Below are 19,758 nucleotides of genomic sequence, written 5' to 3'. Positions count from 1 at the left end.
AATATCCATTCTCAGACCCTACTCGGTCTACATGAACGCGTCAGAAAAACACTTGATCAAAAGCAGATGATGCCATTATTGCAATTTAACAAAAAAGCGCCATCTTTGTACTTTTCACAGCCGTTTTTTATGGTCCACGTTTGCCTTCTAATGTAGACAACTGTTAACCATACGGCGGCGGGGCAGCCTTAAAAGAACCAGGGGTATTGTGTCTCGAGCACACAAGGCAAACAAGAGCTTCTCCAAGAGGTGAGTGCGAAGTACGGTTTACAGCCACAGGCAATGGCCGCGGAGCTTTTTCTTTAACAGATTCTAATATGTGGAACACGTCACCAACTTGCATCGGACGGTCTTTCAACTGTAGCGCAATTTAAGTTTTCACTTGATATTGTGTCTAAAAACGAGCCAAACAAGTGATCACTGCATAACTGGGATTTTGCATTGTGGATATGTAACGTTATTTCATTATTGTGTCAGCTGTGTCAAATGTGTCAAATGCAAGTGTTTTTAGCATGCGTTTTATCTAGCCTTTTATCTAGATAGGAATCCTGGGCATGACATAGCCCCTCTGTGTCTCCTTGAAGTTATTTCTGTACTTGGACAAATTAAGAACGAGAATGTCCTCAGTGTGGGTAGCCAGAGTGCAAGAAGCCCAGTCGTGTTCTCCTCGCAGGAGTTGCCTCGCTGGTGGCGCACAAAATGCCACACAACCACGCTCAAAGGGCTACCCAGGCGGAATCTTTGTGGGCGTGCCTCGTTGGCGCAGTTAGGCAGCGTGTCAGTCTCATAATCTGAAGGTCGTGAGTTCGAGCCTCACACGGGGCAGCGTGACTTTTTACGACCGGTTTGAGACATTTGCCCCATATCCCTTGCGCACATTGTCCCGGGCATCCACGGCCTGAGGGTCAGCGTGCCCTCCCTGGTGGTCTAGTGGCTAGGATTCGGCGCTCTCACCGCCGCGGCCCGGGTTCGATTCCCGGTCAGGGAATGCGCTTTTGATGTCCGTTTTGCCCTTTTCACCGGGTTCTGCGAAACGCTGGCTTCGAGGGCAAGGATCGCAGCGCCTCCGAGAGGCAAAGCGCCACTGCCTCCGGGCCATCGACCTGAGGTTGGCCGGCAAAATTGCCTGCCCTCCGCCATCTGATCAATCAGAGCCTGGGGTGTCCTCTGCTATACTGAGGCATGTTGACAAAACACAGCAAACACCCAACGTGTTCGAGGACGGAGTAAAAACACAATCGAGCCAGCCAGGAGTCCAACCTAGAATCTTCTGATCCGTAGTCAGACGCGTTATCCATTGCGCCACTGGCCCCAAGCAGGGCAACCATGCTTGGAGAAGACAGCTGGATTCTGGAGGTCGGCATGCAGAGCTGCCAAACTTCATCTCTATCAAAATGGGAAACAGGGTTGTCCTCCACGTGCCTGTCGTCTTTGAAAAGGATGCTCACTCGGAAGAAACCACGAGAAACAGCACGGGGGGCTCCAATAAGGGCAACAGAATGTCAGAAGTGGGATTCGAACCCACGCCTCCAGAGGAGACTGCGACCTGAACGCAGCGCCTTAGACCGCTCGGCCATCCTGACCCCCGCCGTTGGCCCGGACGAGCCCATTTGGCTCGTCAGCGAATGTTACGGTATATCTTTTGGAATGACTCCAGATTTTGTTGCCTTCATGTAGCTCATCTTTAATTCTGATTTATTTCTTCTTGACCACCTTGGTGATGAATGTGGATTTTTCGAAATGAGGAAGAATGTGCCCGAAGCCTTTCATTTGCCAAAAGGACACGCAACCCGTCTTCGTTTGCCCTGTAACGGATGCTGTCAAAGTGGTTTTGCATTTAAAGATCTTTTTCCCCTTTCTCATACTGCATTAGAACAAGGTCACAAAAAGAAATATCCATTCTCAGACCCTACTCGGTCTACATGAACGCGTCAGAAAAACACTTGATCAAAAGCAGATGATGCCATTATTGCAATTTAACAAAAAAGCGCCATCTTTGTACTTTTCACAGCCGTTTTTTATGGTCCACGTTTGCCTTCTAATGTAGACAACTGTTAACCATACGGCGGCGGGGCAGCCTTAAAAGAACCAGGGGTATTGTGTCTCGAGCACACAAGGCAAACAAGAGCTTCTCCAAGAGGTGAGTGCGAAGTACGGTTTACAGCCACAGGCAATGGCCGCGGAGCTTTTTCTTTAACAGATTCTAATATGTGGAACACGTCACCAACTTGCATCGGATGGTCTTTCAACTGTAGCGCAATTTAAGTTTTCACTTGATATTGTGTCTAAAAACGAGCCAAACAAGTGATCACTGCATAACTGGGATTTTGCATTGTGGATATGTAACGTTATTTCATTATTGTGTCAGCTGTGTCAAATGTGTCAAATGCAAGTGTTTTTTAGCATGCGTTTTATCTAGCCTTTTATCTAGATAGGAATCCTGGGCATGACATAGCCCCTCTGTGTCTCCTTGAAGTTATTTCTGTACGTGGACAAATTAAGAACGAGAATGTCCTCAGTGTGGGTAGCCAGAGTGCAAGAAGCCCAGTCGTGTTCTCCTCGCAGGAGTTGCCTCGCTGGTGGCGCACAAAATGCCACACAACCACGCTCAAAGGGCTACCCAGGCGGAATCTTTGTGGGCGTGCCTCGTTGGCGCAGTTAGGCAGCGCGTCAGTCTCATAATCTGAAGGTCGTGAGTTCGAGCCTCACACGGGGCAGCGTGACTTTTTAAGACCGGTTTGAGACATTTGCCCCATATCCCTTGCGCACATTGTCCCGGGCATCCACGGCCTGAGGGTCAGCGTGCCCTCCCTGGTGGTCTAGTGGCTAGGATTCGGCGCTCTCACCGCCGCGGCCCGGGTTCGATTCCCGGTCAGGGAACGCGCTTTTGATGTCCGTTTTGCCCTTTTCACCGGGTTCTGCGAAACGCTGGCTTCGAGGGCAAGGATCGCAGCGCCTCCGGGAGGCAAAGCGCCACTGCCTCCGGGCCATCGACCTGAGGTTGGCCGGCAAAATTGCCTGCCCTCCGCCATCTGAGCAATCAGAGCCTGGGGTGTCCTCTGCTATACTGAGGCATGTTGACAAAGCACAGCAAACACCCAACGTGTTCGAGGACGGAGTAAAAACACAATCAAGCCAGCCAGGAGTCGAACCTAGAATCTTCTGATCCGTAGTAGTGTTCTCCTCGCAGGAGTTGCCTCGCTGGTGGCGCACAAAATGCCACACAACCACGCTCAAAGGGCTACCCAGGCGGAATCTTTGTGGGCGTGCCTCATTGGCGCAGTTAGGCAGCGCGTCAGTCTCATAATCTGAAGGTCGTGAGTTCGAGCCTCACACGGGGCAGCGTGACTTTTTACGACCGGTTTGAGACATTTGCCCCATATCCCTTGCGCACATTGTCCCGGGCATCCACGGCCTGAGGGTCAGCGTGCCCTCCCTGGTGGTCTAGTGGCTAGGATTCGGCGCTCTCACCGCCGCGGCCCGGGTTCGATTCCCGGTCAGGGAATGCGCTTTTGATGTCCGTTTTGCCCTTTTCACCGGGTTCTGCGAAACGCTGGCTTCGAGGGCAAGGATCGCAGCGCCTCCGAGAGGCAAAGCGCCACTGCCTCCGGGCCATCGACCTGAGGTTGGCCGGCAAAATTGCCTGCCCTCCGCCATCTGATCAATCAGAGCCTGGGGTGTCCTCTGCTATACTGAGGCATGTTGACAAAACACAGCAAACACCCAACGTGTTCGAGGACGGAGTAAAAACACAATCGAGCCAGCCAGGAGTCGAACCTAGAATCTTCTGATCCGTAGTCAGACGCGTTATCCATTGCGCCACTGGCCCCGCGCAGGGCAACCATGCTTGGAGAAGACAGCTGGATTCTGGAGGTCGGCATGCAGAGCTGCCAAACTTCATCTCTATCAAAATGGGAAACAGGGTTGTCCTCCGCGTGCCTGTCGTCTTTGAAAAGGACGCTCACTCGGAAGAAACCACGAGAAACAGCACGGGGACTCCAAAAAGGGCAACAGAATGTCAGAAGTGGGATTCGAACCCACGCCTCCAGAGGAGACTGCGACCTGAACGCAGCGCCTTAGACCGCTCGGCCATCCTGACCCCCGCCGTTGGCCCGGACGAGCCCATTTGGCTCGTCAGCGAATGTTACGGTATATCTTTTGGAATGACTCCAGATTTTGTTGCCTTCATGTAGCTCATCTTTAATTCTGATTTATTTCTTCTTGACCACCTTGAAATGGTGATGAATGTGGATTTTTCGAAATGAGGAAGAATGTGCCCGAAGCCTTTCATTTGCCAAAAGGACACGCAACCCGTCTTCGTTTGCCCTGTAACGGATGCTGTCAAAGTGGTTTTGCATTTAAAGATCTTTTTCCCCTTTCTCATACTGCATTAGAACAAGGTCACAAAAAGAAATATCCATTCTCAGACCCTACTCGGTCTACATGAATGCGTCAGAAAAACACTTGATCAAAAGCAGATGATGCCATTATTGCAATTTAACAAAAAAGCGCCATCTTTGTACTTTTCACAGCCGTTTTTTATGGTCCACGTTTGCCTTCTAATGTAGACAACTGTTAACCATACGGCGGCGGGGCAGCCTTAAAAGAACCAGGGGTATTGTGTCTCGAGCACACAAGGCAAACAAGAGCTTCTCCAAGAGGTGAGTGCGAAGTACGGTTTACAGCCACAGGCAATGGCCGCGGAGCTTTTTCTTTAACAGATTCTAATATGTGGAACACGTCACCAACTTGCATCGGACGGTCTTTCAACTGTAGCGCAATTTAAGTTTTCACTTGATATTGTGTCTAAAAACGAGCCAAACAAGTGATCACTGCATAACTGGGATTTTGCATTGTGGATATGTAACGTTATTTCATTATTGTGTCAGCTGTGTCAAATGTGTCAAATGCAAGTGTTTTTTAGCATGCGTTTTATCTAGCCTTTTATCTAGATAGGAATCCTGGGCATGACATAGCCCCTCTGTGTCTCCTTGAAGTTATTTCTGTACGTGGACAAATTAAGAACGAGAATGTCCTCAGTGTGGGTAGCCAGAGTGCAAGAAGCCCAGTCGTGTTCTCCTCGCAGGAGTTGCCTCGCTGGTGGCGCACAAAATGCCACACAACCACGCTCAAAGGGCTACCCAGGCGGAATCTTTGTGGGCGTGCCTCGTTGGCACAGTTAGGCAGCGCGTCAGTCTCATAATCTGAAGGTCGTGAGTTCGAGCCTCACACGGGGCAGCGTGACTTTTTAAGACCGGTTTGAGACATTTGCCCCATATCCCTTGCGCACATTGTCCCGGGCATCCACGGCCTGAGGGTCAGCGTGCCCTCCCTGGTGGTCTAGTGGCTAGGATTCGGCGCTCTCACCGCCGCGGCCCGGGTTCGATTCCCGGTCAGGGAACGCGCTTTTGATGTCCGTTTTGCCCTTTTCACCGGGTTCTGCGAAACGCTGGCTTCGAGGGCAAGGATCGCAGCGCCTCCGAGAGGCAAAGCGCCACTGCCTCCGGGCCATCGACCTGAGGTTGGCCGGCAAAATTGCCTGCCCTCCGCCATCTGAGCAATCAGAGCCTGGGGTGTCCTCTGCTATACTGAGGCATGTTGACAAAGCACAGCAAACACCCAACGTGTTCGAGGACGGAGTAAAAACACAATCGAGCCAGCCAGGAGTCGAACCTAGAATCTTCTGATCCGTAGTCAGACGCGTTATCCATTGCGCCACTGGCCCCGCGCAGGGCAACCATGCTTGGAGAAGACAGCTGGATTCTGGAGGTCGGCATGCAGAGCTGCCAAACTTCATCTCTATCAAAATGGGAAACAGGGTTGTCCTCCGCGTGCCTGTCGTCTTTGAAAAGGACGCTCACTCGGAAGAAACCACGAGAAACAGCACGGGGGGCTCCAATAAGGGCAACAGAATGTCAGAAGTGGGATTCGAACCCACGCCTCCAGAGGAGACTGCGACCTGAACGCAGCGCCTTAGACCGCTCGGCCATCCTGACCCCCGCCGTTGGCCCGGACGAGCCCATTTGGCTCGTCAGCGAATGTTACGGTATATCTTTTGGAATGACTCCAGATTTTGTTGCCTTCAGGTAGCTCATCTTTAATTCTGATTTATTTCTTCTTGACCACCTTGAAATGGTGATGAATGTGGATTTTTCGAAATGAGGAAGAATGTGCCCGAAGCCTTTCATTTGCCAAAAGGACACGCAACCCGTCTTCGTTTGCCCTGTAACGGATGCTGTCAAAGTGGTTTTGCATTTAAAGATCTTTTTCCCCTTTCTCATACTGCATTAGAACAAGGTCACAAAAAGAAATATCCATTCTCAGACCCTACTCGGTCTACATGAATGCGTCAGAAAAACACTTGATCAAAAGCAGATGATGCCATTATTGCAATTAACAAAAAAGCGCCATCTTTGTACTTTTCACAGCCGTTTTTTATGGTCCACGTTTGCCTTCTAATGTAGACAACTGTTAACCATACGGCGGCGGGGCAGCCTTAAAAGAACCAGGGGTATTGTGTCTCGAGCACACAAGGCAAACAAGAGCTTCTCCAAGAGGTGAGTGCGAAGTACGGTTTACAGCCACAGGCAATGGCCGCGGAGCTTTTTCTTTAACAGATTCTAATATGTGGAACACGTCACCAACTTGCATCGGACGGTCTTTCAACTGTAGCGCAATTTAAGTTTTCACTTGATATTGTGTCTAAAAACGAGCCAAACAAGTGATCACTGCATAACTGGGATTTTGCATTGTGGATATGTAACGTTATTTCATTATTGTGTCAGCTGTGTCAAATGTGTCAAATGCAAGTGTTTTTTAGCATGCGTTTTATCTAGCCTTTTATCTAGATAGGAATCCTGGGCATGACATAGCCCCTCTGTGTCTCCTTGAAGTTATTTCTGTACGTGGACAAATTAAGAACGAGAATGTCCTCAGTGTGGGTAGCCAGAGTGCAAGAAGCCCAGTCGTGTTCTCCTCGCAGGAGTTGCCTCGCTGGTGGCGCACAAAATGCCACACAACCACGCTCAAAGGGCTACCCAGGCGGAATCTTTGTGGGCGGCCTCGTTGGCGCAGTTAGGCAGCGCGTCAGTCTCATAATCTGAAGGTCGTGAGTTCGAGCCTCACACGGGGCAGCGTGACTTTTTACGACCGGTTTGAGACATTTGCCCCATATCCCTTGCGCACATTGTCCCGGGCATCCACGGCCTGAGGGTCAGCGTGCCCTCCCTGGTGGTCTAGTGGCTAGGATTCGGCGCTCTCACCGCCGCGGCCCGGGTTCGATTCCCGGTCAGGGAACGCGCTTTTGATGTCCGTTTTGCCCTTTTCACCGGGTTCTGCGAAACGCTGGCTTCGAGGGCAAGGATCGCAGCGCCTCCGAGAGGCAAAGCGCCACTGCCTCCGGGCCATCGACCTGAGGTTGGCCGGCAAAATTGCCTGCCCTCCGCCATCTGAGCAATCAGAGCCTGGGGTGTCCTCTGCTATACTGAGGCATGTTGACAAAGCACAGCAAACACCCAACGTGTTCGAGGACGGAGTAAAAACACAATCGAGCCAGCCAGGAGTCGAACCTAGAATCTTCTGATCCGTAGTCAGACGCGTTATCCATTGCGCCACTGGCCCCGCGCAGGGCAACCATGCTTGGAGAAGACAGCTGGATTCTGGAGGTCGGCATGCAGAGCTGCCAAACTTCATCTCTATCAAAATGGGAAACAGGGTTGTCCTCCGCGTGCCTGTCGTCTTTGAAAAGGACGCTCACTCGGAAGAAACCACGAGAAACAGCACGGGGGGCTCCAATAAGGGCAACAGAATGTCAGAAGTGGGATTCGAACCCACGCCTCCAGAGGAGACTGCGACCTGAACGCAGCGCCTTAGACCGCTCGGCCATCCTGACCCCCGCCGTTGGCCCGGACGAGCCCATTTGGCTCGTCAGCGAATGTTACGGTATATCTTTTGGAATGACTCCAGATTTTGTTGCCTTCATGTAGCTCATCTTTAATTCTGATTTATTTCTTCTTGACCACCTTGAAATGGTGATGAATGTGGATTTTTCGAAATGAGGAAGAATGTGCCCGAAGCCTTTCATTTGCCAAAAGGACACGCAACCCGTCTTCGTTTGCCCTGTAACGGATGCTGTCAAAGTGGTTTTGCATTTAAAGATCTTTTTCCCCTTTCTCATACTGCATTAGAACAAGGTCACAAAAAGAAATATCCATTCTCAGACCCTACTCGGTCTACATGAATGCGTCAGAAAAACACTTGATCAAAAGCAGATGATGCCATTATTGCAATTAACAAAAAAGCGCCATCTTTGTACTTTTCACAGCCGTTTTTTATGGTCCACGTTTGCCTTCTAATGTAGACAACTGTTAACCATACGGCGGCGGGGCAGCCTTAAAAGAACCAGGGGTATTGTGTCTCGAGCACACAAGGCAAACAAGAGCTTCTCCAAGAGGTGAGTGCGAAGTACGGTTTACAGCCACAGGCAATGGCCGCGGAGCTTTTTCTTTAACAGATTCTAATATGTGGAACACGTCACCAACTTGCATCGGACGGTCTTTCAACTGTAGCGCAATTTAAGTTTTCACTTGATATTGTGTCTAAAAACGAGCCAAACAAGTGATCACTGCATAACTGGGATTTTGCATTGTGGATATGTAACGTTATTTCATTATTGTGTCAGCTGTGTCAAATGTGTCAAATGCAAGTGTTTTTTAGCATGCGTTTTATCTAGCCTTTTATCTAGATAGGAATCCTGGGCATGACATAGCCCCTCTGTGTCTCCTTGAAGTTATTTCTGTACGTGGACAAATTAAGAACGAGAATGTCCTCAGTGTGGGTAGCCAGAGTGCAAGAAGCCCAGTCGTGTTCTCCTCGCAGGAGTTGCCTCGCTGGTGGCGCACAAAATGCCACACAACCACGCTCAAAGGGCTACCCAGGCGGAATCTTTGTGGGCGGCCTCGTTGGCGCAGTTAGGCAGCGCGTCAGTCTCATAATCTGAAGGTCGTGAGTTCGAGCCTCACACGGGGCAGCGTGACTTTTTACGACCGGTTTGAGACATTTGCCCCATATCCCTTGCGCACATTGTCCCGGGCATCCACGGCCTGAGGGTCAGCGTGGTCTAGTGGCTAGGATTCGGCGCTCTCACCGCCGCGGCCCGGGTTCGATTCCCGGTCAGGGAACGTGCTTTTGATGTCCGTTTTGCCCTTTTCACCGGGTTCTGCGAAACGCTGGCTTCGAGGGCAAGGATCGCAGCGCCTCCGGGAGGCAAAGCGCCACTGCCTCCGGGACATCGACCTGAGGTTGGCCGGCAAAATTGCCTGCCCTCCGCAATCAGAGCCTGGGGTGTCCTCTGCTATACTGAGGCATGTTGACAAAGCACAGCAAACACCCAACGTGTTCGAGGACGGAGTAAAAACACAATCGAGCCAGCCAGGAGTCGAACCTAGAATCTTCTGATCCGTAGTCAGACGCGTTATCCATTGCGCCACTGGCCCCGCGCAGGGCAACCATGCTTGGAGAAGACAGCTGGATTCTGGAGGTCGGCATGCAGAGCTGCCAAACTTCATCTCTATCAAAATGGGAAACAGGGTTGTCCTCCGCGTGCCTGTCGTCTTTGAAAAGGACGCTCACTCGGAAGAAACCACGAGAAACAGCACGGGGGGCTCCAATAAGGGCAACAGAATGTCAGAAGTGGGATTCGAACCCACGCCTCCAGAGGAGACTGCGACCTGAACGCAGCGCCTTAGACCGCTCGGCCATCCTGACCCCCGCCGCTGGCCCGGACGAGCCCATTTGGCTCGTCAGCGAATGTTACGGTATATCTTTTGGAATGACTCCAGATTTTGTTGCCTTCATGTAGCTCATCTTTAATTCTGATTTATTTCTTCTTGACCACCTTGAAATGGTGATGAATGTAAATTTTTCGAAATGAGGAAGAATGTGCCCGAAGCCTTTCATTTGCCAAAAGGACACGCAACCCGTCTTCGTTTGCCCTGTAACGGATGCTGTCAAAGTGGTTTTGCATTTAAAGATCTTTTTCCCCTTTCTCATACTGCATTAGAACAAGGTCACAAAAAGAAATATCCATTCTCAGACCCTACTCGGTCTACATGAACGCGTCAGAAAAACACTTGATCAAAAGCAGATGATGCCATTATTGCAATTTAACAAAAAAGCGCCATCTTTGTACTTTTCACAGCCGTTTTTTATGGTCCACGTTTGCCTTCTAATGTAGACAACTGTTAACCATACGGCGGCGGGGCAGCCTTAAAAGAACCAGGGGTATTGTGTCTCGAGCACACAAGGCAAACAAGAGCTTCTCCAAGAGGTGAGTGCGAAGTACGGTTTACAGCCACAGGCAATGGCCGCGGAGCTTTTTCTTTAACAGATTCTAATATGTGGAACACGTCACAAACTTGCATCGGACGGTCTTTCAACTGTAGCGCAATTTAAGTTTTCACTTGATATTGTGTCTAAAAACGAGCCAAACAAGTGATCACTGCATAACTGGGATTTTGCATTGTGGATATGTAACGTTATTTCATTATTGTGTCAGCTGTGTCAAATGTGTCAAATGCAAGTGTTTTTTAGCATGCGTTTTATCTAGCCTTTTATCTAGATAGGAATCCTGGGCATGACATAGCCCCTCTGTGTCTCCTTGAAGTTATTTCTGTACGTGGACAAATTAAGAACGAGAATGTCCTCAGTGTGGGTAGCCAGAGTGCAAGAAGCCCAGTCGTGTTCTCCTCGCAGGAGTTGCCTCGCTGGTGGCGCACAAAATGCCACACAACCACGCTCAAAGGGCTACCCAGGCGGAATCTTTGTGGGCGGCCTCGTTGGTGCAGTTAGGCAGCGCGTCAGTCTCATAATCTGAAGGTCGTGAGTTCGAGCCTCACACGGGGCAGCGTGACTTTTTACGACCGGTTTGAGACATTTGCCCCATATCCCTTGCGCACATTGTCCCGGGCATCCACGGCCTGAGGGTCAGCGTGCCCTCCCTGGTGGTCTAGTGGCTAGGATTCGGCGCTCTCACCGCCGCGGCCCGGGTTCGATTCCCGGTCAGGGAACGCGCTTTTGATGTCCGTTTTGCCCTTTTCACCGGGTTCTGCGAAACGCTGGCTTCGAGGGCAAGGATCGCAGCGCCTCCGAGAGGCAAAGCGCCACTGCCTCCGGGCCATCGACCTGAGGTTGGCCGGCAAAATTGCCTGCCCTCCGCCATCTGAGCAATCAGAGCCTGGGGTGTCCTCTGCTATACTGAGGCATGTTGACAAAGCACAGCAAACACCCAACGTGTTCGAGGACGGAGTAAAAACACAATCGAGCCAGCCAGGAGTCGAACCTAGAATCTTCTGATCCGTAGTCAGACGCGTTATCCATTGCGCCACTGGCCCCGCGCAGGGCAACCATGCTTGGAGAAGACAGCTGGATTCTGGAGGTCGGCATGCAGAGCTGCCAAACTTCATCTCTATCAAAATGGGAAACAGGGTTGTCCTCCGCGTGCCTGTCGTCTTTGAAAAGGACGCTCACTCGGAAGAAACCACGAGAAACAGCACGGGGGGCTCCAATAAGGGCAACAGAATGTCAGAAGTGGGATTCGAACCCACGCCTCCAGAGGAGACTGCGACCTGAACGCAGCGCCTTAGACCGCTCGGCCATCCTGACCCCCGCCGTTGGCCCGGACGAGCCCATTTGGCTCGTCAGCGAATGTTACGGTATATCTTTTGGAATGACTCCAGATTTTGTTGCCTTCATGTAGCTCATCTTTAATTCTGATTTATTTCTTCTTGACCACCTTGAAATGGTGATGAATGTGGATTTTTCGAAATGAGGAAGAATGTGCCCGAAGCCTTTCATTTGCCAAAAGGACACGCAACCCGTCTTCGTTTGCCCTGTAACGGATGCTGTCAAAGTGGTTTTGCATTTAAAGATCTTTTTCCCCTTTCTCATACTGCATTAGAACAAGGTCACAAAAAGAAATATCCATTCTCAGACCCTACTCGGTCTACATGAACGCGTCAGAAAAACACTTGATCAAAAGCAGATGATGCCATTATTGCAATTTAACAAAAAAGCGCCATCTTTGTACTTTTCACAGCCGTTTTTTATGGTCCACGTTTGCCTTCTAATGTAGAAAACTGTTAACCATACGGCGGCGGGGCAGCCTTAAAAGAACCAGGGGTATTGTGTCTCGAGCACACAAGGCAAACAAGAGCTTCTCCAAGAGGTGAGTGCGAAGTACGGTTTACAGCCACAGGCAATGGCCGCGGAGCTTTTTCTTTAACAGATTCTAATATGTGGAACACGTCACCAACTTGCATCGGACGGTCTTTCAACTGTAGCGCAATTTAAGTTTTCACTTGATATTGTGTCTAAAAACGAGCCAAACAAGTGATCACTGCATAACTGGGATTTTGCATTGTGGATATGTAACGTTATTTCATTATTGTGTCAGCTGTGTCAAATGTGTCAAATGCAAGTGTTTTTTAGCATGCGTTTTATCTAGCCTTTTATCTAGATAGGAATCCTGGGCATGACATAGCCCCTCTGTGTCTCCTTGAAGTTATTTCTGTACGTGGACAAATTAAGAACGAGAATGTCCTCAGTGTGGGTAGCCAGAGTGCAAGAAGCCCAGTCGTGTTCTCCTCGCAGGAGTTGCCTCGCTGGTGGCGCACAAAATGCCACACAACCACGCTCAAAGGGCTACCCAGGCGAAATCTTTGTGGGCGTGCCTCGTTGGCGCAGTTAGGCAGCGCGTCAGTCTCATAATCTGAAGGTCGTGAGTTCGAGCCTCACACGGGGCAGCGTGACTTTTTAAGACCGGTTTGAGACATTTGCCCCATATCCCTTGCGCACATTGTCCCGGGCATCCACGGCCTGAGGGTCAGCGTGCCCTCCCTGGTGGTCTAGTGGCTAGGATTCGGCGCTCTCACCGCCGCGGCCCGGGTTCGATTCCCGGTCAGGGAACGCGCTTTTGATGTCCGTTTTGCCCTTTTCACCGGGTTCTGCGAAACGCTGGCTTCGAGGGCAAGGATTGCAGTGCCTCCGGGAGGCAAAGCGCCACTGCCTCCGGGCCATCGACCTGAGGTTGGCCGGCAAAATTGCCTGCCCTCCGCCATCTGAGCAATCAGAGCCTGGGGTGTCCTCTGCTATACTGAGGCATGTTGACAAAGCACAGCAAACACCCAACGTGTTCGAGGACGGAGTAAAAACACAATCGAGCCAGCCAGGAGTCGAACCTAGAATCTTCTGATCCGTAGTCAGACGCGTTATCCATTGCGCCACTGGCCCCGCGCAGGGCAACCATGCTTGGAGAAGACAGCTGGATTCTGGAGGTCGGCATGCAGAGCTGCCAAACTTCATCTCTATCAAAATGGGAAACAGGGTTGTCCTCCGCGTGCCTGTCGTCTTTGAAAAGGACGCTCACTCGGAAGAAACCACGAGAAACAGCACGGGGGGCTCCAATAAGGGCAACAAAATGCCAGAAGTGGGATTCGAACCCACGCCTCCAGAGGAGACTGCGACCTGAACGCAGCGCCTTAGACCGCTCGGCCATTCTGACCCCCGCCGCTGGCCCGGACGAGCCCATTGGGTTCGTCAGCGAATGTTACGGTATATCTTTTGGAATGACTCCAGATTTTGTTGCCTTCATGTAGCTCATCTTTAATTCTGATTTATTTCTTCTTGACCACCTTGAAATGGTGATGAATGTGGATTTTTCGAAATGAGGAAGAATGTGCCCGAAGCCTTTCATTTGCCAAAAGGACACGCAACCCGTCTTCGTTTGCCCTGTAACGGATGCTGTCAAAGTGGTTTTGCATTTAAAGATCTTTTTCCCCTTTCTCATACTGCATTAGAACAAGGTCACAAAAAGAAATATCCATTCTCAGACCCTACTCGGTCTACATGAACGCGTCAGAAAAACACTTGATCAAAAGCAGATGATGCCATTATTGCAATTTAACAAAAAAGCGCCATCTTTGTACTTTTCACAGCCGTTTTTTATGGTCCACGTTTGCCTTCTAATGTAGACAACTGTTAACCATACGGCGGCGGGGCAGCCTTAAAAGAACCAGGGGTATTGTGTCTCGAGCACACAAGGCAAACAAGAGCTTCTCCAAGAGGTGAGTGCGAAGTACGGTTTACAGCCACAGGCAATGGCCGCGGAGCTTTTTCTTTAACAGATTCTAATATGTGGAACACGTCACCAACTTGCATCGGACGGTCTTTCAACTGTAGCGCAATTTAAGTTTTCACTTGATATTGTGTCTAAAAACGAGCCAAACAAGTGATCACTGCATAACTGGGATTTTGCATTGTGGATATGTAACGTTATTTCATTATTGTGTCAGCTGTGTCAAATGTGTCAAATGCAAGTGTTTTTTAGCATGCGTTTTATCTAGCCTTTTATCTAGATAGGAATCCTGGGCATGACATAGCCCCTCTGTGTCTCCTTGAAGTTATTTCTGTACGTGGACAAATTAAGAACGAGAATGTCCTCAGTGTGGGTAGCCAGAGTGCAAGAAGCCCAGTCGTGTTCTCCTTGCAGGAGTTGCCTCGCTGGTGGCGCACAAAATGCCACACAACCACGCTCAAAGGGCTACCCAGGCGGAATCTTTGTGGGCGTGCCTCGTTGGCGCAGTTAGGCAGCGCGTCAGTCTCATAATCTGAAGGTCGTGAGTTCGAGCCTCACACGGGGCAGTGTGACTTTTTACGACCGGTTTGAGACATTTGCCCCATATCCCATGCGCACATTGTCCCGGGCATCCACGGCCTGAGGGTCAGCGTGCCCTCCCTGGTGGTCTAGTGGCTAGGATTCGGCGCTCTCACCGCCGCGGCCCGGGTTCGATTCCCGGTCAGGGAATGCGCTTTTGATGTCCGTTTTGCCCTTTTCACCGGGTTCTGCGAAACGCTGGCTTCGAGGGCAAGGATCGCAGCGCCTCCGAGAGGCAAAGCGCCACTGCCTCCGGGCCATCGACCTGAGGTTGGCCGGCAAAATTGCCTGCCCTCCGCCATCTGAGCAATCAGAGCCTGGGGTGTCCTCTGCTATACTGAGGCATGTTGACAAAGCACAGCAAACACCCAACGTGTTCGAGGACGGAGTAAAAACACAATCGAGCCAGCCAGGAGTCGAACCTAGAATCTTCTGATCCGTAGTCAGACGCGTTATCCATTGCGCCACTGGCCCCGCGAATGGGCAACCATGCTTGGAGAAGACAGCTGGATTCTGGAGGTCGGCATGCAGAGCTGCCAAACTTCATCTCTATCAAAATGGGAAACAGGGTTGTCCTCCGCGTGCCTGTCGTCTTTGAAAAGGACGCTCACTCGGAAGAAACCACGAGAAACAGCACGGGGGGCTCCAATAAGGGCAACAGAATGTCAGAAGTGGGATTCGAACCCACGCCTCCAGAGGAGACTGCGACCTGAACGCAGCGCCTTAGACCGCTCGGCCATCCTGACCCCCGCCGTTGGCCCGGACGAGCCCATTTGGCTCGTCAGCGAATGTTACGGTATATCTTTTGGAATGACTCCAGATTTTGTTGCCTTCATGTAGCTCATCTTTAATTCTGATTTATTTCTTCTTGACCACCTTGAAATGGTGATGAATGTGGATTTTTCGAAATGAGGAAGAATGTGCCCGAAGCCTTTCATTTGCCAAAAGGACACGCAACCCGTCTTCGTTTGCCCTGTAACGGATGCTGTCAAAGTGGTTTTGCATTTAAAGATCTTTTTCCCCTTTCTCATACTGCATTAGAACAAGGTCACAAAAAGAAATATCCATTCTCAGACCCTACTCGGTCTACATGAATGCGTCAGAAAAACACTTGATCAAAAGCAGATGATGCCATTATTGCAATTTAACAAAAAAGCGCCATCTTTGTACTTTTCACAGCCGTTTTTTATGGTCCACGTTTGCCTTCTAATGTAGACAACTGTTAACCATATGGCGGCGGGGCAGCCTTAAAAGAACCAGGGGTATTGTGTCTCGAGCACACAAGGCAAACAAGAGCTTCTCCAAGAGGTGAGTGCGAAGTACGGTTTACAGCCACAGGCAATGGCCGCGGAGCTTTTTCTTTAACAGATTCTAATATGTGGAACACGTCACCAACTTGCATCGGACGGTCTTTCAACTGTAGCGCAATTTAAGTTTTCACTTGATATTGTGTCTAAAAACGAGCCAAACAAGTGATCACTGCATAACTGGGATTTTGCATTGTGGATATGTAACGTTATTTCATTATTGTGTCAGCTGTGTCAAATGTGTCAAATGCAAGTGTTTTTTAGCATGCGTTTTATCTAGCCTTTTATCTAGATAGGAATCCTGGGCATGACATAGCCCCTCTGTGTCTCCTTGAAGTTATTTCTGTACGTGGACAAATTAAGAACGAGAATGTCCTCAGTGTGGGTAGCCAGAGTGCAAGAAGCCCAGTCGTGTTCTCCTCGCAGGAGTTGCCTCGCTGGTGGCGCACAAAATGCCACACAACCACGCTCAAAGGGCTACCCAGGCGGAATCTTTGTGGGCGTGCCTCGTTGGCGCAGTTAGGCAGAGCGTCAGTCTCATAATCTGAAGGTCGTGAGTTCGAGCCTCACACGGGGCAGCGTGACTTTTTAAGACCGGTTTGAGACATTTGCCCCATATCCCTTGCGCACATTGTCCCGGGCATCCACGGCCTGAGGGTCAGCGTGGTGTAGTGGCTAGGATTCGGCGCTCTCACCGCCGCGGCCCGGGTTCGATTCCCGGTCAGGGAACGTGCTTTTGATGTCCGTTTTGCCCTTTTCACCGGGTTCTGCGAAACGCTGGCTTCGAGGGCAAGGATCGCAGCGCCTCCGGGAGGCAAAGCGCCACTGCCTCCGGGCCATCGACCTGAGGTTGGCCGGCAAAATTGCCTGCCCTCCGCCATCTGAGCAATCAGAGCCTGGGGTGTCCTCTGCTATACTGAGGCATGTTGACAAAGCACAGCAAACACCCAACGTGTTCGAGGACGGAGTAAAAACACAATCGAGCCAGCCAGGAGTCGAACCTAGAATCTTCTGATCCGTAGTCAGACGCGTTATCCATTGCGCCACTGGCCCCGCGCAGGGCAACCATGCTTGGAGAAGACAGCTGGATTCTGGAGGTCGGCATGCAGAGCTGCCAAACTTCATCTCTATCAAAATGGGAAACAGGGTTGTCCTCCGCGTGCCTGTCGTCTTTGAAAAGGACGCTCACTCGGAAGAAACCACGAGAAACAGCACGGGGGGCTCCAATAAGGGCAACAGAATGTCAGAAGTGGGATTCGAACCCACGCCTCCAGAGGAGACTGCGACCTGAACGCAGCGCCTTAGACCGCTCGGCCATCCTGACCCCCGCCGCTGGCCCGGACGAGCCCATTTGGCTCGTCAGCGAATGTTACGGTATATCTTTTGGAATGACTCCAGATTTTGTTGCCTTCATGTAGCTCATCTTTAATTCTGATTTATTTCTTCTTGACCACCTTGAAATGGTGATGAATGTAAATTTTTCGAAATGAGGAAGAATGTGCCCGAAGCCTTTCATTTGCCAAAAGGACACGCAACCCGTCTTCGTTTGCCCTGTAACGGATGCTGTCAAAGTGGTTTTGCATTTAAAGATCTTTTTCCCCTTTCTCATACTGCATTAGAACAAGGTCACAAAAAGAAATATCCATTCTCAGACCCTACTCGGTCTACATGAACGCGTCAGAAAAACACTTGATCAAAAGCAGATGATGCCATTATTGCAATTTAACAAAAAAGCGCCATCTTTGTACTTTTCACAGCCGTTTTTTATGGTCCACGTTTGCCTTCTAATGTAGACAACTGTTAACCATACGGCGGCGGGGCAGCCTTAAAAGAACCAGGGGTATTGTGTCTCGAGCACACAAGGCAAACAAGAGCTTCTCCAAGAGGTGAGTGCGAAGTACGGTTTACAGCCACAGGCAATGGCCGCGGAGCTTTTTCTTTAACAGATTCTAATATGTGGAACACGTCACCAACTTGCATCGGACGGTCTTTCAACTGTAGCGCAATTTAAGTTTTCACTTGATATTGTGTCTAAAAACGAGCCAAACAAGTGATCACTGCATAACTGGGATTTTGCATTGTGGATATGTAACGTTATTTCATTATTGTGTCAGCTGTGTCAAATGTGTCAAATGCAAGTGTTTTTTAGCATGCGTTTTATCTAGCCTTTTATCTAGATAGGAATCCTGGGCATGACATAGCCCCTCTGTGTCTCCTTGAAGTTATTTCTGTACGTGGACAAATTAAGAACGAGAATGTCCTCAGTGTGGGTAGCCAGAGTGCAAGAAGCCCAGTCGTGTTCTCCTCGCAGGAGTTGCCTCGCTGGTGGCGCACAAAATGCCACACAACCACGCTCAAAGGGCTACCCAGGCGAAATCTTTGTGGGCGTGCCTCGTTGGCGCAGTTAGGCAGCGCGTCAGTCTCATAATCTGAAGGTCGTGAGTTCGAGCCTCACACGGGGCAGCGTGACTTTTTAAGACCGGTTTGAGACATTTGCCCCATATCCCTTGCGCACATTGTCCCGGGCATCCACGGCCTGAGGGTCAGCGTGCCCTCCCTGGTGGTCTAGTGGCTAGGATTCGGTGCTCTCACCGCCGCGGCCCGGGTTCGATTCCCGGTCAGGGAACGCGCTTTTGATGTCCGTTTTGCCCTTTTCACCGGGTTCTGCGAAACGCTGGCTTCGAGGGCAAGGATCGCAGTGCCTCCGGGAGGCAAAGCGCCACTGCCTCCGGGCCATCGACCTGAGGTTGGCCGGCAAAATTGCCTGCCCTCCGCCATCTGAGCAATCAGAGCCTGGGGTGTCCTCTGCTATACTGAGGCATGTTGACAAAGCACAGCAAACACCCAACGTGTTCGAGGACGGAGTAAAAACACAATCGAGCCAGCCAGGAGTCGAACCTAGAATCTTCTGATCCGTAGTCAGACGCGTTATCCATTGCGCCACTGGCCCCGCGCAGGGCAACCATGCTTGGAGAAGACAGCTGGATTCTGGAGGTCGGCATGCAGAGCTGCCAAACTTCATCTCTATCAAAATGGGAAACAGGGTTGTCCTCCGCGTGCCTGTCGTCTTTGAAAAGGACGCTCACTCGGAAGAAACCACGAGAAACAGCACGGGGGGCTCCAATAAGGGCAACAAAATGTCAGAAGTGGGATTCGAACCCACGCCTCCAGAGGAGACTGCGACCTGAACGCAGCGCCTTAGACCGCTCGGCCATTCTGACCCCCGCCGCTGGCCCGGACGAGCCCATTGGGTTCGTCAGCGAATGTTACGGTATATCTTTTGGAATGACTCCAGATTTTGTTGCCTTCATGTAGCTCATCTTTAATTCTGATTTATTTCTTCTTGACCACCTTGAAATGGTGATGAATGTGGATTTTTCGAAATGAGGAAGAATGTGCCCGAAGCCTTTCATTTGCCAAAAGGACACGCAACCCGTCTTCGTTTGCCCTGTAACGGATGCTGTCAAAGTGGTTTTGCATTTAAAGATCTTTTTCCCCTTTCTCATACTGCATTAGAACAAGGTCACAAAAAGAAATATCCATTCTCAGACCCTACTCGGTCTACATGAACGCGTCAGAAAAACACTTGATCAAAAGCAGATGATGCCATTATTGCAATTTAACAAAAAAGCGCCATCTTTGTACTTTTCACAGCCGTTTTTTATGGTCCACGTTTGCCTTCTAATGTAGACAACTGTTAACCATACGGCGCGGGGCAGCCTTAAAAGAACCAGGGGTATT

General features: G+C 50.5%; 40 non-coding genes across 40 annotated transcripts; 20 read left to right on the top strand and 20 right to left on the bottom strand.

Moving 5' to 3' along the window:
• The first annotated feature begins 751 nt into the window (after nucleotides 1-751).
• Nucleotides 752-825, top strand: trnam-cau (transfer RNA methionine (anticodon CAU)). Its single transcript has one exon. It is a non-coding gene; the product is annotated as a tRNA-Met (tRNA).
• A 91-nt stretch (nucleotides 826-916) lies between these two features.
• trnae-cuc (transfer RNA glutamic acid (anticodon CUC)) lies at nucleotides 917-988 on the top strand. Its single transcript has one exon. It is a non-coding gene; the product is annotated as a tRNA-Glu (tRNA).
• A 251-nt stretch (nucleotides 989-1,239) lies between these two features.
• Nucleotides 1,240-1,312, bottom strand: trnar-acg (transfer RNA arginine (anticodon ACG)). The gene has a single exon. It is a non-coding gene; the product is annotated as a tRNA-Arg (tRNA).
• Nucleotides 1,313-1,500: 188 nt separating this feature from the next.
• On the bottom strand, nucleotides 1,501-1,583 carry trnal-cag (transfer RNA leucine (anticodon CAG)). The gene has a single exon. It is a non-coding gene; the product is annotated as a tRNA-Leu (tRNA).
• Nucleotides 1,584-2,643: 1,060 nt separating this feature from the next.
• trnam-cau (transfer RNA methionine (anticodon CAU)) lies at nucleotides 2,644-2,717 on the top strand. The gene has a single exon. It is a non-coding gene; the product is annotated as a tRNA-Met (tRNA).
• A 91-nt stretch (nucleotides 2,718-2,808) lies between these two features.
• On the top strand, nucleotides 2,809-2,880 carry trnae-cuc (transfer RNA glutamic acid (anticodon CUC)). Its single transcript has one exon. It is a non-coding gene; the product is annotated as a tRNA-Glu (tRNA).
• Nucleotides 2,881-3,268: 388 nt separating this feature from the next.
• Nucleotides 3,269-3,342, top strand: trnam-cau (transfer RNA methionine (anticodon CAU)). The gene has a single exon. It is a non-coding gene; the product is annotated as a tRNA-Met (tRNA).
• Nucleotides 3,343-3,433: 91 nt separating this feature from the next.
• Nucleotides 3,434-3,505, top strand: trnae-cuc (transfer RNA glutamic acid (anticodon CUC)). The gene has a single exon. It is a non-coding gene; the product is annotated as a tRNA-Glu (tRNA).
• A 251-nt stretch (nucleotides 3,506-3,756) lies between these two features.
• On the bottom strand, nucleotides 3,757-3,829 carry trnar-acg (transfer RNA arginine (anticodon ACG)). The gene has a single exon. It is a non-coding gene; the product is annotated as a tRNA-Arg (tRNA).
• Nucleotides 3,830-4,016: 187 nt separating this feature from the next.
• On the bottom strand, nucleotides 4,017-4,099 carry trnal-cag (transfer RNA leucine (anticodon CAG)). Its single transcript has one exon. It is a non-coding gene; the product is annotated as a tRNA-Leu (tRNA).
• Nucleotides 4,100-5,164: 1,065 nt separating this feature from the next.
• Nucleotides 5,165-5,238, top strand: trnam-cau (transfer RNA methionine (anticodon CAU)). Its single transcript has one exon. It is a non-coding gene; the product is annotated as a tRNA-Met (tRNA).
• A 91-nt stretch (nucleotides 5,239-5,329) lies between these two features.
• trnae-cuc (transfer RNA glutamic acid (anticodon CUC)) lies at nucleotides 5,330-5,401 on the top strand. Its single transcript has one exon. It is a non-coding gene; the product is annotated as a tRNA-Glu (tRNA).
• Nucleotides 5,402-5,652: 251 nt separating this feature from the next.
• trnar-acg (transfer RNA arginine (anticodon ACG)) lies at nucleotides 5,653-5,725 on the bottom strand. The gene has a single exon. It is a non-coding gene; the product is annotated as a tRNA-Arg (tRNA).
• A 188-nt stretch (nucleotides 5,726-5,913) lies between these two features.
• trnal-cag (transfer RNA leucine (anticodon CAG)) lies at nucleotides 5,914-5,996 on the bottom strand. Its single transcript has one exon. It is a non-coding gene; the product is annotated as a tRNA-Leu (tRNA).
• A 1,063-nt stretch (nucleotides 5,997-7,059) lies between these two features.
• trnam-cau (transfer RNA methionine (anticodon CAU)) lies at nucleotides 7,060-7,133 on the top strand. Its single transcript has one exon. It is a non-coding gene; the product is annotated as a tRNA-Met (tRNA).
• Nucleotides 7,134-7,224: 91 nt separating this feature from the next.
• Nucleotides 7,225-7,296, top strand: trnae-cuc (transfer RNA glutamic acid (anticodon CUC)). The gene has a single exon. It is a non-coding gene; the product is annotated as a tRNA-Glu (tRNA).
• Nucleotides 7,297-7,547: 251 nt separating this feature from the next.
• On the bottom strand, nucleotides 7,548-7,620 carry trnar-acg (transfer RNA arginine (anticodon ACG)). Its single transcript has one exon. It is a non-coding gene; the product is annotated as a tRNA-Arg (tRNA).
• Nucleotides 7,621-7,808: 188 nt separating this feature from the next.
• On the bottom strand, nucleotides 7,809-7,891 carry trnal-cag (transfer RNA leucine (anticodon CAG)). Its single transcript has one exon. It is a non-coding gene; the product is annotated as a tRNA-Leu (tRNA).
• A 1,063-nt stretch (nucleotides 7,892-8,954) lies between these two features.
• Nucleotides 8,955-9,028, top strand: trnam-cau (transfer RNA methionine (anticodon CAU)). The gene has a single exon. It is a non-coding gene; the product is annotated as a tRNA-Met (tRNA).
• Nucleotides 9,029-9,421: 393 nt separating this feature from the next.
• On the bottom strand, nucleotides 9,422-9,494 carry trnar-acg (transfer RNA arginine (anticodon ACG)). Its single transcript has one exon. It is a non-coding gene; the product is annotated as a tRNA-Arg (tRNA).
• A 188-nt stretch (nucleotides 9,495-9,682) lies between these two features.
• trnal-cag (transfer RNA leucine (anticodon CAG)) lies at nucleotides 9,683-9,765 on the bottom strand. Its single transcript has one exon. It is a non-coding gene; the product is annotated as a tRNA-Leu (tRNA).
• A 1,064-nt stretch (nucleotides 9,766-10,829) lies between these two features.
• Nucleotides 10,830-10,903, top strand: trnam-cau (transfer RNA methionine (anticodon CAU)). Its single transcript has one exon. It is a non-coding gene; the product is annotated as a tRNA-Met (tRNA).
• Nucleotides 10,904-10,994: 91 nt separating this feature from the next.
• On the top strand, nucleotides 10,995-11,066 carry trnae-cuc (transfer RNA glutamic acid (anticodon CUC)). The gene has a single exon. It is a non-coding gene; the product is annotated as a tRNA-Glu (tRNA).
• Nucleotides 11,067-11,317: 251 nt separating this feature from the next.
• trnar-acg (transfer RNA arginine (anticodon ACG)) lies at nucleotides 11,318-11,390 on the bottom strand. Its single transcript has one exon. It is a non-coding gene; the product is annotated as a tRNA-Arg (tRNA).
• Nucleotides 11,391-11,578: 188 nt separating this feature from the next.
• Nucleotides 11,579-11,661, bottom strand: trnal-cag (transfer RNA leucine (anticodon CAG)). The gene has a single exon. It is a non-coding gene; the product is annotated as a tRNA-Leu (tRNA).
• A 1,065-nt stretch (nucleotides 11,662-12,726) lies between these two features.
• On the top strand, nucleotides 12,727-12,800 carry trnam-cau (transfer RNA methionine (anticodon CAU)). Its single transcript has one exon. It is a non-coding gene; the product is annotated as a tRNA-Met (tRNA).
• Nucleotides 12,801-12,891: 91 nt separating this feature from the next.
• On the top strand, nucleotides 12,892-12,963 carry trnae-cuc (transfer RNA glutamic acid (anticodon CUC)). The gene has a single exon. It is a non-coding gene; the product is annotated as a tRNA-Glu (tRNA).
• A 251-nt stretch (nucleotides 12,964-13,214) lies between these two features.
• On the bottom strand, nucleotides 13,215-13,287 carry trnar-acg (transfer RNA arginine (anticodon ACG)). The gene has a single exon. It is a non-coding gene; the product is annotated as a tRNA-Arg (tRNA).
• A 188-nt stretch (nucleotides 13,288-13,475) lies between these two features.
• trnal-cag (transfer RNA leucine (anticodon CAG)) lies at nucleotides 13,476-13,558 on the bottom strand. Its single transcript has one exon. It is a non-coding gene; the product is annotated as a tRNA-Leu (tRNA).
• Nucleotides 13,559-14,623: 1,065 nt separating this feature from the next.
• On the top strand, nucleotides 14,624-14,697 carry trnam-cau (transfer RNA methionine (anticodon CAU)). Its single transcript has one exon. It is a non-coding gene; the product is annotated as a tRNA-Met (tRNA).
• Nucleotides 14,698-14,788: 91 nt separating this feature from the next.
• trnae-cuc (transfer RNA glutamic acid (anticodon CUC)) lies at nucleotides 14,789-14,860 on the top strand. The gene has a single exon. It is a non-coding gene; the product is annotated as a tRNA-Glu (tRNA).
• Nucleotides 14,861-15,111: 251 nt separating this feature from the next.
• On the bottom strand, nucleotides 15,112-15,184 carry trnar-acg (transfer RNA arginine (anticodon ACG)). The gene has a single exon. It is a non-coding gene; the product is annotated as a tRNA-Arg (tRNA).
• A 189-nt stretch (nucleotides 15,185-15,373) lies between these two features.
• On the bottom strand, nucleotides 15,374-15,456 carry trnal-cag (transfer RNA leucine (anticodon CAG)). The gene has a single exon. It is a non-coding gene; the product is annotated as a tRNA-Leu (tRNA).
• Nucleotides 15,457-16,521: 1,065 nt separating this feature from the next.
• Nucleotides 16,522-16,595, top strand: trnam-cau (transfer RNA methionine (anticodon CAU)). The gene has a single exon. It is a non-coding gene; the product is annotated as a tRNA-Met (tRNA).
• Nucleotides 16,596-16,997: 402 nt separating this feature from the next.
• On the bottom strand, nucleotides 16,998-17,070 carry trnar-acg (transfer RNA arginine (anticodon ACG)). Its single transcript has one exon. It is a non-coding gene; the product is annotated as a tRNA-Arg (tRNA).
• Nucleotides 17,071-17,258: 188 nt separating this feature from the next.
• Nucleotides 17,259-17,341, bottom strand: trnal-cag (transfer RNA leucine (anticodon CAG)). The gene has a single exon. It is a non-coding gene; the product is annotated as a tRNA-Leu (tRNA).
• A 1,065-nt stretch (nucleotides 17,342-18,406) lies between these two features.
• On the top strand, nucleotides 18,407-18,480 carry trnam-cau (transfer RNA methionine (anticodon CAU)). The gene has a single exon. It is a non-coding gene; the product is annotated as a tRNA-Met (tRNA).
• A 91-nt stretch (nucleotides 18,481-18,571) lies between these two features.
• trnae-cuc (transfer RNA glutamic acid (anticodon CUC)) lies at nucleotides 18,572-18,643 on the top strand. Its single transcript has one exon. It is a non-coding gene; the product is annotated as a tRNA-Glu (tRNA).
• Nucleotides 18,644-18,894: 251 nt separating this feature from the next.
• On the bottom strand, nucleotides 18,895-18,967 carry trnar-acg (transfer RNA arginine (anticodon ACG)). The gene has a single exon. It is a non-coding gene; the product is annotated as a tRNA-Arg (tRNA).
• Nucleotides 18,968-19,155: 188 nt separating this feature from the next.
• Nucleotides 19,156-19,238, bottom strand: trnal-cag (transfer RNA leucine (anticodon CAG)). Its single transcript has one exon. It is a non-coding gene; the product is annotated as a tRNA-Leu (tRNA).
• Between the last annotated feature and the right edge of the window lie 520 nt (nucleotides 19,239-19,758).

This window comes from Paramisgurnus dabryanus, chromosome 13 (assembly GCF_030506205.2).
Source record: "Paramisgurnus dabryanus chromosome 13, PD_genome_1.1, whole genome shotgun sequence".
Taxonomy (NCBI): Eukaryota; Metazoa; Chordata; class Actinopteri; order Cypriniformes; family Cobitidae; genus Paramisgurnus; species Paramisgurnus dabryanus.
This window is presented reverse-complemented; position numbering and strand designations above follow the sequence as displayed.